Raw genomic sequence first — 13,395 nt, forward strand, 5'->3', positions numbered from 1 at the left:
AACAATTTGTTTAAATATTAAACAGCAAGTAACAATGGCAGCTCTTGCCAGGGTACCTTTGAAGTCTGTGTTTATATTGCGGGTGCAAGTAGCTTTGTGTGTGTGTAAACAAGTTGGAAAATAGGTGGTGACTAGTTACCTCTGTCTGCACTGATGCACATTCTGCCAGTGGTCCACCCTCAGTAATTAGAAATGGAGACTATTCTCCCGATTGTTAAGATGAGATGGGGAAAAAGAAAATTAACTCATTCATACTGCATGGGTCAAAAATTTTATTTGAGGTTTGGAAAGATAAATTCTATGGTAGTCATTTCAGAAATTTCCATTTTAATTAAACACAATATTTTCTAAATTGTGCTGTGGTGCACAGCATAGACTTTCTAACTTGGGAACTTACTGAATAATGTACTAAATAAAGGGAAATTTGTTCTCTACTAAGTGCCATCTTCAATACAGAAAATTTTGTGGTGTTTTTTTTTTTCATTTGGGCACAAATGAAGGATATGGACGCTTTCTCCAGACCCAAATATTACCTTTATGTTGTCAAGACTTTAGTCTGCTGCTCTTATAAAGTCACATTAATGAAAATCAGTTTAGAATGGAGAATTACAGAAATTAAACACCAGATTGAAAATATTAGAGTATGGAAAAGGGTACAGGGATAGAAGAAAGTTACCTAATAAGTTTTAGTTGACTTACCCAATAGTGCTACCAAAAAGAAAGTATTATTTGGATTTCAGAGAAAGAGTATATTAAAGTCATATTAATATGTATTTGAGACAACTTGAATCTGGTTCAGTGGGATTCTACAATCCATATTCTTTTCTCTACAACATTCTGCTCAGCTAGCTAAACTCCATAATGAATTTGGTAATCCTGAATATAGGAAACATTCTAGTACAAACACATGCACACTTTATTATAATACTATTCACTATAGGCTTATATTCTGTACAAATATTCCTATTCTTTATCATCTGAATTAATCATGGCAAAGTACCCAGATCTCATGGAGTGCACACAAAAAAGATTTATTTATCACTCACGTCATAGTCCAGTGCCATCCAGGCAACTCTCCTTGGGAGCTTTGCTCCACAAGGTGACTCAGGGATCCAGTCTCCTTTCATTGTATGATGCTAACATCCCAAACCTGAGGCCTCCCAGGCATTCATGGTCGAGGAAGTGAGCACTTGCACAACCATTCAAAGGATTTTACGACCAGTGGAGCACATCACATTCATGAAGACACCAGGATGCAGACTCAGTCATACAGACCCAAACTCAGTGCCAGGCAGGCTGAGATATGTAGCCTTTCTGTCCACACACAAAGAGACAAATGAAATTAAATTTGGCAAACCCGTTGTCTCTCCCACGCCATTTAAGGGAATTTATTTCTTCAAGTAGCAAAAAGACCCCGTGAATCTTATGTACAGCTCAAAGTCAGGTTTATGACATGGAACACCAGGTTACAACAGGAGGAATGGAATTGTGCCACAAGAGGAGCATGTTTTGCGATGGGAGGCTAGAAAAATCAGAAGAAATTGTTCCTGAATGTTAGTGGCAGGAAGTTGGGCAGATAGTTCTGAATTGCAAATAGTCCAGGAAGGAAAAATACCAAAAAGGAAGTGATCCAATAAGGTCAGAAGCCAAGCATGGAAAGCAGGAAAGAGTATGGACAGAAGAATGAGTAGGAGTAAATGGCTTAGGACTAAGGGCATGAAAAAATATCATATTATTCATTGTTTACTATACACCAGTCATTGTACAGGTTATTAATTTCTGCAACAACCATATGGGATCAATTGTATTTTCTCATTTCATAGGTTATGAAACTGAGGCTGAGAGTTTACGTAATTTACGCATAGTCCCACGGCTACTGTGAGGCAGTGCTGGGATCCAAACCCAGGCTGAGTCTGGCTCCAGAGTATGCTTTTAACCTTTATACTTTATTACCACTCTGAAAGACAAACACTGCTGGGTTTCCTCTTTTATGTGATACCTGGTTTATGACTTAGAGGCAACTTTTCAAAAGAAAATGTAAAAGGCTGGATGTCAAAGTTCCAGTGTACTTTATCACCCACTGATTCATCAGGCTAGATTGGACTTTCTTCCTGATCTCATTTCCTCTTTGCAAAGTAATTATTTGAAAGGCTACACAAACCGATGGATACCTTACTCCATCACCCAGCTTATGGGAGCCCCGCCTTTGCCATTCCAGGTCAGAGGAAATCCTACTTCTAAATCCCTCCAGAGTAGGAAGTTCACAACGTCCTTTGTAATCTGTCTCAACATTCCGTAATCTGTAAATAGAGGAGATATATGGCAGCTGGAATGTATGGCAAATCTGAAATTCTTCATCAAAATTCCAGGCAGGCCAGTAAATTCTGAATACTATATGAACCAAAATGGCAAAATGTATGCTCTCTGCAGACCACCCCCACACTTAAAGAGAAGTTAACACATCAGTCTGGGTGCTGTCTTTTTCTTTCTCCATTTTATCTATTCCATAGGCAGAGATGTTGCAGACTGGAGAGAAGAAACTAATACTTTTTTCTCCCAAATCCTTCTTCCTTCACCCTTTGTGGTCTGAACATCTCTCAAAGGAATTTTGAATAGCCCCTGAAAACAGGGACAACGTTGATCATGTTTACTGACCATTTGGGCCTGGGTATCAGTCAATCAGAAGGAGGTAGGGCTGAGAGCTGAATCCAGCTGTCCTGGTGCTGACCAACTGAACATCAGTCCTGCCCATAGCGCTAAAGGAGACCAAGATATCCCGCACGCTCCCCTGTGCTAATGTACACACTGAAGACCACGTACTATCTCTCACTCACTCGCTCACTCGCTGTGTCAGGCACAGGTTAAACTCTGAGCATTTTTGACTTTTCGTGGAATAGTATTACTTGCATTTCAAACTCCACTGATATATCTCAGATACCTGAAATTCTTGTTAAATTTCAGTGATTTGGGGGGAGGAGATTGGTTTGTATTGGATATGTTCCTTTTCACTTTAAAAATCATTAATTGAATCTAACTTGTTCTGCAAACTTACCATGTGGCTGAGTGAAAGATTAGCCCATCTTTACTAGAATTTTCAGTTACCCAATTCTACTATTTTGATTGATTGCAAACATGGTCCTCTTGTTTTTGAGAGTGTAGAAGCTCATCCCAGCATCTACATCCCAGCCCCTGACCTTACTCATCATTTCTCACACCCCTCCTTAGCCATAACCTTAGATCTTTGTGTCACTATTTTACCCTCATTTTCTACTCTGTTCAGTGGAGCTGGTCATCTCTGAGGAAGGAAGGAGGAGCAAATAAACACAGGGGACAGTTAACAGTCTTTGCCCCTCCTTCCTTGTAGTAGTAGAAATCCAGGGCACATGGCCAGTCAGTCTTTCTTGAAAATTGCTCTGGCTAATGAGACACAAACAAAAGTGATATGTGCAAATTATTCTGTCAAAGTTTTTTGCTTTTGAATAGAAAACCATGGATGTGCTACTGGTGACACAGCCTCCACCTTACAGATGAGGACAGCACTCTGTAGAATTGGGGAGCAACGAGAGTCATGGGTTCCTGAAGGGCTCACACAGCAGAACCACATCTCTACCCTGGATTACACTCATTTTTTCTAGATTTCATGTGAAATCGAATTAAACTCCTTTCTTATTTGAGCCACTGTGTTTTGGGAGTGTCTTTGTAGAGGAGCTTCCTCTGTACCTGACTAATACATCAGAGTATATGAAATATCTGAACATTATTTCTAGGTTAAAGGTCAATGTATCAGCAAATAAACTGAGCCGAATAGTGGTTAAACGCTGAATTTCTAAGCCCCGTGCCATAGTCTGAATGTTTCTTTCCCCCTAAATTCATATGTTGAAGCTCCCACTCCAAGGTGATGGCATTAGGAAGGGGGCCTTTGGAAGGTGATTAAGTCATGAGGGCAGAGTCCTCATGAATGGATTAATACCCTTATAAAAAAAAATGTCTCCACAGAGCTCCCGGGCCCTTTCCACCATGACCTTGGCCATCCAGCTTCTAGAACTATGAGACAGAAATTTCTGCTGTTTATAAACTACCCAGCCTGTGGCATTTTGTTATAGGAGTCCCAATAGACAAGGACACCTGTTCAAATTGGACTGAACACTTTTCTCTAGGATTAGAGTCAAAATACTTAGCCATTCAAACATGGGCCGACCAATCAGAATAGTTTTGGTAATGACTGAAGATCAGCATGCGATCTTCACTGAGTAAAAGGCTATTAGAATTGATTGGGCTAGGAAGGAAGACGGTTGGAAAGTGACCCAAAACACAATACTGTTGAAATGAACTGAATGTGAATTGTTCCTTTCCAAGGATCTGTAGTCTCCTAGGTAAGCGGTCATCATCTTCATTCTTGAGGATCTCAGAGAGAACAGTTTGACTTTTAAATCCCTGTCCTCAACTGAAACCATGAGCTGGGATTATCCACCAGCCCCTCTTTGAGTGTAGTTTGGATATGTTAAGAGCTAATTCCCTCCTCCTAAAACCTGGGACAGAGAATACAATACTCAGGGCTTATAACAATGGAAGCAAAGACCCCAGGTGATGAACGATTACCTCCTATACTTTTTGTCTTCCTCCCTCTCCAACAGTAACCCCTATGAAGAAATAGGAATGGCTCACTCCCATGAACGTTTTTATATTTCCGCAGCAAATATGACAAAATGTTCCCACCTCATAATATGAGGGTGATGACTATACTGAAGACTGAGATTATTTTTTGGTACACTTGAAATATTTAATGAAACATTTACAAACTTAGAAAATATATTATGCCTTATAATATGATAATTAAATATTAATGTAACTATATTAAAAAAAAAGCAGTCAAAACCTCTAAGTGATTTTCACACTAGCAAAAAATAAAATGAACTCAATGGGCTACCTGACTTTTTGTGATTAATTTTGTATGATGTCACTGTTTACCAGGTTAAGAAAATCTACTTACTTTGATTTTTTCCTGTATCTCCTACTTTCAAAAATTGTTAATGATGTTTGTCTTTCCTTCTGAACTGTTCCCATGACCTGTGGAAGACAAAATGCTCCAGTCAGGGTCTACTGCCAAGTGTAACACCAAGTTTCCTCCAAGTAGGATATTCTTTCCCCTTTCTAATCTCACTCCAGGTCAAGGTTATGTAACACTAGAAATGCAGCTTTATGTTATTCTGTCAGCTTTCCTTGATAATTCTCCAGGTCCATCTCTCTAAATACAGAGATAACATCCATCTTGGTTGAATTTCTTCCTTCTTAAGGAAGTAAAATCTTACAATGTCAACATCATTTCTTAATGAAGGGATGAAACTGTTATGGAAGTAAATAGGCCTGGATTTCTGACAAAAGTATTGGAGATATCCTCACAAGATAATTGGTTAAGAACTAGGAATGACCACTATGGCTTTGTCAGAGGCTCATCATGTCCAACTGATCTAATATTCCCTTCTAATTAGATAAAACCTGGGGGGAAAAATAGCATCGATTAAAACCTAACTTGAGACTAATGCGGTCTTCTTCATGACACACTCAGGACAGAGGGAGAAAAGTGCTCTGGACTTGACCACAGTGAACTACATGCAAAGGTAACTGAAGGAATGTGGTTTTCTAATTCTCAGTCTTCCCCCTCCCCCAAATAAACCAAAGTTAGTGCCTTAAAATAATACGATAGCAAACAAATAGGAGCCTGAAAGTGGTAAAGTACTTCCCAAATACTGATTCAGGGTAAGAATCAAGAGGTCATGAAAAATCAGCATATAATCTGAGGGCTGTGCAGTGAAAGAGAGTCCTCACTCGACAGCGGCTAGCCAGCCTCATTATTCCAACAACTATGCGATTGTGAAGGCCCACCTCCCTTTGGGTCACTACCTGACACTTCCTTTCTTCAGTCTCCTACTTTGTGCTTCTCACCCCTTCCTCTTGCCTACCCTCATCAGCAGCTGTCAGCAATAACTTAAACCTTGCAGAGTGAGCAGCCTGCGGGCAATTGCTTCTTGTACTAGACTCCAGGGCAGTTGTTCTCAAAGAGTGGTCCCCAGAGCACCAGTATCAGCATCCACCTGGGAGCTTGTTAGAAATGCAGATTCCTAGGCCCCACCCGCTACCTACTGAATGGAAAACTCTAAGAGTGGGGCTAGTAATTGTTTAACAGGCTCTCCAGGAGATGCAGGGTAAAATTTGAGAATCACTGTTCTAGGGAAGAGAATTCTTAGTAGTCTGAAGTGCTTGAAGACCTCCAGTGAGGCTCTGATTGTGGACAGATTTCAAAAACCCTTTGAGTTGGAGGCAAGGTCTTAAAACCTCAAATGAGTCAATCCTGATTTTCTATGACAAGTCTCTGGAGGTAGATATCTAACATTTTTGGAGAGCACTTAACTAGAGCCTGGTACTGTGCTAAGTACCTACCCTGTTGTGCTATCAATTGTCTCATTTTACAAATGTCAAGGCCTAAATTTAGAAAGATTAAGTAATTTGCCCTGGGTCATATGGTTAGTAGGTGATGGAGTCAGGGTTCAAAGCCATGCAAGCTAATTCTACTGTACTGTTTGATTTGGTTTTATGAAAAGGGGTAGTGAGATACAGCTATAGGCTGAAAGTTACTGCTCAGACTTTTCATTCAAGGAGATTGAGACTTGGGGCTCCTTTAACCTTGGGCTTTATGAATTATCTGAGGAAGTTAGTGTTTGCTTGAATTTCTCAGTGACTGTATTTGCTGTGATTAATAATCTTGATTTAGCTATTGGATCCATAGCTTGCTTATTAACATACTAGTAGTTGTGGTCTAGTGTTATAACAATTTGGTGCCATGGAAGTAACACAGACTGGATAAAAAAATAGGTGTATATGATGTTGTATTTTGTTCTTTGGCAGTTTTTTTGAATTATAACAATAACAACTATAAACAATATAACAATTATAACAGTAAGAAAATGCATTTACAAATTAAGGTAATTTAAAAAATACATTTTCAAGCAAAACTGCAATTCATGTGGTATTCAAATTGGAAATAAATGCAATGTAATTTATAAATGAATGGGGTAATAGTATATATTGAGTTGATGTAGTTACAAAAATAATTTTCCTGGAATTTTTTTCTTTTGAGATATATAATTATTGTGAAAATAGGTGCTTTTGTATTAAATCAAAACAACAAAGCAAAAGTTACACCTATAAATGTATTAAAAGAATCCAAAGACATGACTTAGGTGATTATTTGGTCCTTTATACAAGCAAGCCATCTGTACTGTCATACAGTGGCATTGTTAAGTCTACCCAGCTTCTACTTAGAGCATGTGGTTCCAGTACATTCATGGTGAAAGTCATTAAAATGCTTTTTTTTTTAAAAACAATGAACTAGTTTAAATGTCTACTTGTTTTGATAAAATATTAAAATCTAACTATAATTAGCACTAAGACTTTAAAATAGATTGTGGCTTAAATATTAATAATTGATGTGGCATATACCTTCCATATAGAAGGTGTTTACATGTTTCATTTTTATACAGAGATGTTTAATGGCCAAAATTTCTGCACTAAGAAAACCATGTAATGCCCTGTGAAAAACTATCAACTCCAAAAGATTTGCATCTGGCAGGGGTCTGTGCTGGAAAAGAAGAAAGGTTATCTCCCTCAGTTTTTACAAAACTTGCACATGTCTGTTGAAGAAAGTCATACCAAGCAACAAAAAATGCTTCATATTGAAAGAGCTAATAAATCAGTGCCTCCAAAAGGATTAGAAAAAAAATAATAAATGCAGTGTAATAAAAATATCATTTGATAAAAAGAATGCATTAATTCCCCCACTGTGCCAGCTAGATGAGGTGGGAAATACTCAGCTGCCTTAGCTGGGACAAACTCAAAACTTGGATTAGGTCCTCGAAATGAGTTGATGACCTCTGAATAGGATGACTCAGTAGGCTGCTTTAATAATACACCATTACCTCCCTTAGAACAAAAATCACTCAATTGGGGGAGACTGCAGGTGAAAGGGAAATATGACACCTGCAGAGATTAGTTTTAGTTTGCTTTGTAATGCCTTAACCCACAGCAAATTTACCTCTATCTTTAGGAATAAAGATGACATCTGTCATGAAGCTTCTTACATTTTTTTCTGTCTGCTATTTCCAGTGTCGTATATCTGACATGTGATAACCTCCCTTTATAAAAGCTAATGTTAGGGAAAAGATTTTCTTCATTTCGGTGCCCACATGGCTATTCTTGACCTACTTGCAAATATATGACAAGATACACTGAGCATTCTCTTATTCTGACGTGTCTGTTTCTGACACTGAACACACCTTTTAAGAATAAAATCGTCTTTATTATGTGTACTTAGGCATCAGAAAATTCAAACTTAAAAGTTCATTTGGCCTCAGTTTATGCGGATACCTTTTCACCCGCCCTTGATGCATTCTTAACATTCTATGTCCACAAGAAAGTATCTTTTTTTTGTTTTTGTTTTCAGAGCTAAACATTTAAACCCTCAAGCATTTTGTTTCTTTGCAGTCATCTTTGTTAGAATAAAAAAAAAACAGTGTTGATCAAAATGTTGTCTTAGTTGTTACTGACAGCTGTTAAAATGCTGCTAAAAATATAGCGCCAACTACTGAAAAGCTAACTGCTCCTGTGAAGTCCTAATGAGAAATTCTAAATGAGTTTTTCATCAAGTTCAACAGAGACTCATTTCCCACATCTGACCCACTGGATTGTTTCACTTTTCTGTGGTTGTTATTGCACATAATATCAGAGAAACAGCCTAGATGCATAATTCTAATGAGCACACAAACCATGCAGTTATTTATGTAAGGTTAGCACAGTTATTTAGAGGTGATGGATTTCCTGCACTAAACTAAGAGAAAGAGGAGAGAAGAGAAGAAATTGCAAATATCTTTATTTTTTATTAAAATATCCTGCTCTAAGTTCCTCCCCCTCCCCTTTTCAACGACTGTACATTATTTCTAAATTTAGAACATCAGTGTAGGCACAGTGAAATCTGATTTGCTTCTAATAATATGGCATACTAATTGTGATGCATGTGCTGTTTGGTGCTCTGTCATCTCAAAATCTGGTCATAGAACTGTATTAGGTTGGTGTGTTTTCTATTTAAAATGACTACAAATGAAATTAAGGTAGACAGATGAATAAATAGTTAGGTAAACAAACATGGAAATTAATGAATAACCAAAGCTAATGAAAATATGCCATGTAGTCCAGAAAATTGAATTTGGTCTATTTGGGATATAAACGAAAACTCTGATATATTTTGTATTTCTCTTCTGGTCCACAATTTCTTATTTGCTTGCAATGTTTATAAACTATAACATGTGTGTTTTGCAGTAAACAAAGAAGTTCTATCTTCTACTTTTCTCCTATTCATCTTCTCTCTCTAACAACCCCCTCCTTTCTCTCTCTGATTCTCTCTGTCTTTCTCAACTCTTTCCAACAGCTGGTAAGAGACGGGGAAAAAAAAAAAAGCCCAGCTTTTTAGAAAGAAAAAAAAAAGTGCCAGCATGGCTAGGCTTATTAATGAAGTTAACTATGACCAAATGCTTAGCCTTTAACTTTTTAAAATGATTGAATACAATTAAATTATTTGATACCTAATGGGCTTTACTTTGCGGTCAGTAATTAAAGATATAAAGGAGAGGTATTTAATACATTTCAAAATATATTCAATTGGTGGGGAGGAGTTGCTTATAATTTCATGGTTTAAATAACTCCATGTTTTTTTTTCTCTCCCTCACTGTCAGCTGTTTGAAGAACTGGGATTAGGATCAGAGAACTAAGGGGTAGCTCTGCTAAAACTGAAATAAAGAGCAAGGGAGGATTTTTTCCAACACAAACTTAGATGGTATTAGGCTTTGTATCTGAAGTTATATAATAGAGGATGTGATGTCACACATGTAAATTGCAAACGCTGAGACGTGCACTTTACAGTAGCAAACCTCAGGGAGTTTGACACTAATAGGATGAGGGGAGGAGGTGTCCTGAGGTACAGCGACTGTGAAAGGAGGGTGAACAATTGTCAAAAGGGAGGTATCGGATGCGGCTACAAGGTTTAAGACTATTTGGCAGCTGTAAATAGTCTCCAACTATTTGGAGATGAAGTTGAGGTCCCATTCTGTACTTTGCCTTTCTTAATTTTTGTTTTTCTTAAAAATACATTTCCATCCTTTTGCAAAGAAAAAAAATATCCAAAAGGATGAAAAGAACAAAGTTTGTTAAGAGACAGCTTAAAAAGTAAACAAGTAACGACATTTAGAGGCATATATTTTTAAGGTTGATAGGGCTCTTTATTAATGGGCATTGGAATGAAGAGTATTCTGAACAACCAGAAAAACCTGCATCTCCATCTTTGATGGAGTCTTTCAGAGACATCACTTGTGGGGTGATTCCCAGCAAAATCAGTGCCACTTTCTCTTCGGATAAGGGAATCATAGATCTTATCCTGGAGCTGTTTTCCTTCTAGGGTGGCACCAGACCACCTCTTACAGCCAGCAAAAGAAAATAAAGAGAAGAGGGAAACTTAATTGTTCAAACGTTTGGGCAAATACCCAAATACACAAATATCCAAAAATAAAGGTTTGCCTATTAGTAATGGCAAGATCTCTAACATTTCTGTCGAAGGATGAGAGGAAGCAGATATATACAGGCATGTGGACCTCCCCCCTCAAGCGATTTTGGTGTGGAAAACTGTCAAAAGAGTATCTATAAATGCTTAAAACTCAATCTTAGTTTTATAATACCAAACTCTTTTAAAGCATGGAAAATTAAAATTTGAGATTGGGCAAGAGAAGACACAGGAAGGAATCTAGATGTCTAAAATATTGCAGTTATAATAACCCCACTTGTCTGATTCCTGACAAGTTGTCTGTAATGGAAATTACTGATTAGTGGTAAAGTATCTGGGTAATGACTGGGTAAAGAAAATTGTTTTGTAAAGGGGAAAGGAATAATCAATGCCTAATTTATCAATTTTGTAAACTGAATTTACATTATATGTTACCTTAAATGAGAACACTTTTTCTGTAACATTTCATAACGAAAAATGTGAAACATATGAAACAGTTTAAGAAATTTTACAGTGAACAACTGTATGCCCACCACCTAGATTCTACCACTAATATTGTACCACTTACATTGCTTTAATCACATAACTGTCCATCCTTTTGTCCATTTTATCAACTCATTAATGTCAATCCATCCCATTTTTGATGCATTTCGAAATTCAGTTTTTGCAGTCAGCACACTTCTAAATGGTGGTTCTTTTCAAAGTTCATCGAATAATTATTAACTGTGAACATTTATTATTTAATTATTATTTTCTTGATTTCACCGAAAACATAATACCTTAAGAACTTCACATTCCCTGCAAATAAGGAAACAGGCACAAGGTTGTTTTGCTGGAGGCCAGATGCCACCTTGAGCCATGCAGTAACAGGGTCGTGCCAACACTGCGTGGGGGACAGGCGTAAAGGGAAGCCGGAGACTCGGACAGTGGGAATGCGGTTAAAGAGAGGCAGTGATTGTTTCAACAGGGCAGCTCCGTGTTTAACACGGTCTTGTATGGGAAGGGATTAACAACTTTCACAGTTATTTAGGAAGAAAACGGGAAGGAACTCAGCAAAGAGCAGGGGGCCGGGGGCCGGGGGGCGGGGTGGGGTCATTAGAGTCTGTAGGAAAAGGAGCGTTAAACCGGGAAAGGGGCGCGTGTGGTCATTTCGTGGTGTTTAACTGAGTCCTAAAGGACAACAAGCCGGGGAACCTTTAAGTGGTAGTGATGCATCCCCCCACCAAAATCCTCCACTAAGGGTAAGTGTAACGGGAAGGTAGAAGTCTGGGGCTGGAGCGTCTCTCTCACACACGTGAGTGCTCGTGAACACGCACACATATGCCCTGATGGGGGTGATCTGTGGGGCTGCTGGGGGGAGGACGTGGGACTCCAGAGCTGGGGAGCCAGGAAGCGCAGGCGGCTCCGCAGGGCAGCCGGAGCCGGAGAATCCCGGGATCGCGGGTCACAGCTCCATCCTCCGCCCTCCGCCCCCCGCCGCGCGCCCGTGCGCCGCCGGCCGCCCTGCAGCCTGGGTCGCCCCCTTTCACTTTCGCATCTGCGTAGGTGTCTGCCCCGGCGGCGGGAGGGCTCGGGGGCGCGCGGGGCGGCGCGGGGGCGTGCGGCGCCGGGCGAGCGGAGGGGGGGAGGGGTCCTAGCGCTCGGCCCCTTTCGCGGCTCGCTCCGCCGAGCGGGCGGCGGCGGCGGCGTCTGAGCCGCTGTCAGAGCGAGGGGACCGGTGGCGGCCGCCGCTCCTCGCCACTCTCCCCACACGCCCCCGTGCGCAGGCACCCTGTCCTTCCTCGGCGCCCCCCCACGGTGGGGGTGGGGCACAGGCGCGGCGAGCCCGAGAGAAGGGGGAGAGGAGCCGCCTCGCCGGGTGGGCAGCAGGGAAGCAGGAAAAGAAACTTTTCCCTCCCGCCCCCCGCGCGTGGTCCCTAGCCCGCGTCTCCCCCCGCGGCCGGGCACTGCACCTGAGGCCGGGCCGCGAGGTCAGGGTCGGACTTTGGGGAGCCGTGGGGAGGGGTGGGGGTGACGTGTATTGGGGTTCCGTTCGCCCTCGGCCTTCTCGCAGCCAGTGGCCAGGGTGGGAGGGCAGCCACGGGCGCCCCCAGCCCCGTTTCCCACCAGCTGATGGCTGGACGCTCTGCCGCCTCCTCCCGCTAGTGAGGGTGTGACCCGTGGAGGGGGCCGCGGCGCCGCGGGCTCCCCCTGCGGCCGCCGCCTCCACACACACACACACACACACACACACACACACACACACACACACACAGACACAAACACACACGCTCCGCCGCCCGAGCTGTCACCAGCCACCCCAGGCCCAAGGAGGGGGCGCGCGGAGAGCCCGCTGCGGGGCGGCCGGCGCGGGGTCATCCCGCCGGACTTCCCGGCTCCCAGGGCCGCCGCCGTCACGGCCCGGGAGGCCAGCAGCCCCGAGAGAGGGGCCCGCCTGAGGCCCAGCCGCCGCTGCTGGGGGCGGGCGGGCGCCCGCGTCCCCCTCTGCGAGATTTGGCGCCGCCGCCTCGCCTCCTCCTGCGGGGTAACAACACTACTGCTCTATTGCTCTACCCACCATCAGTAGGGCGACTGCCGGGATTATCTTCCTCTCCATCCTTACCGCCGATCTGCTAGTGTTGGACTTGCTGGTGGCAGTAGCAGCCGCGGCGGCTGGAGTCTGGCTGCCCCCACTCACCCCCCGCCCCGCGCCCCAGCTTCCCCACCATGTCCTAGAAAAGGTGAGTGTGCAGCGACAGTCACTTTGCGCTGACAGCGGCGGGAGAGGGCCCAGGGAGCGCAGGGGGCCCGGG

At 42.0% G+C, this 13,395-nt stretch overlaps 1 protein-coding gene across 4 annotated transcripts in view; it reads left to right on the forward strand.

Moving 5' to 3' along the window:
* The window catches only part of NR3C2 (nuclear receptor subfamily 3 group C member 2), a 422,707-nt gene that overhangs the window by 86,969 nt on the left and 322,343 nt on the right, over positions 1-13,395 (forward strand). The window contains exon 1 of one of the 4 annotated variants that reach the window (XM_072975903.1): positions 12,030-12,144. The exons of the other annotated variants lie outside the window; for them this stretch is intronic. The gene's annotated coding sequence lies outside the window, so the exon portion shown is untranslated. Of the gene's footprint in view, positions 1-12,029; positions 12,145-13,395 lie in introns of those variants that run through there. 4 annotated transcript variants of the gene reach the window in all.

Source organism: Vicugna pacos, chromosome 2 (genome assembly GCF_048564905.1).
Source record: "Vicugna pacos chromosome 2, VicPac4, whole genome shotgun sequence".
NCBI lineage: Eukaryota > Metazoa > Chordata > Mammalia > Artiodactyla > Camelidae > Vicugna > Vicugna pacos.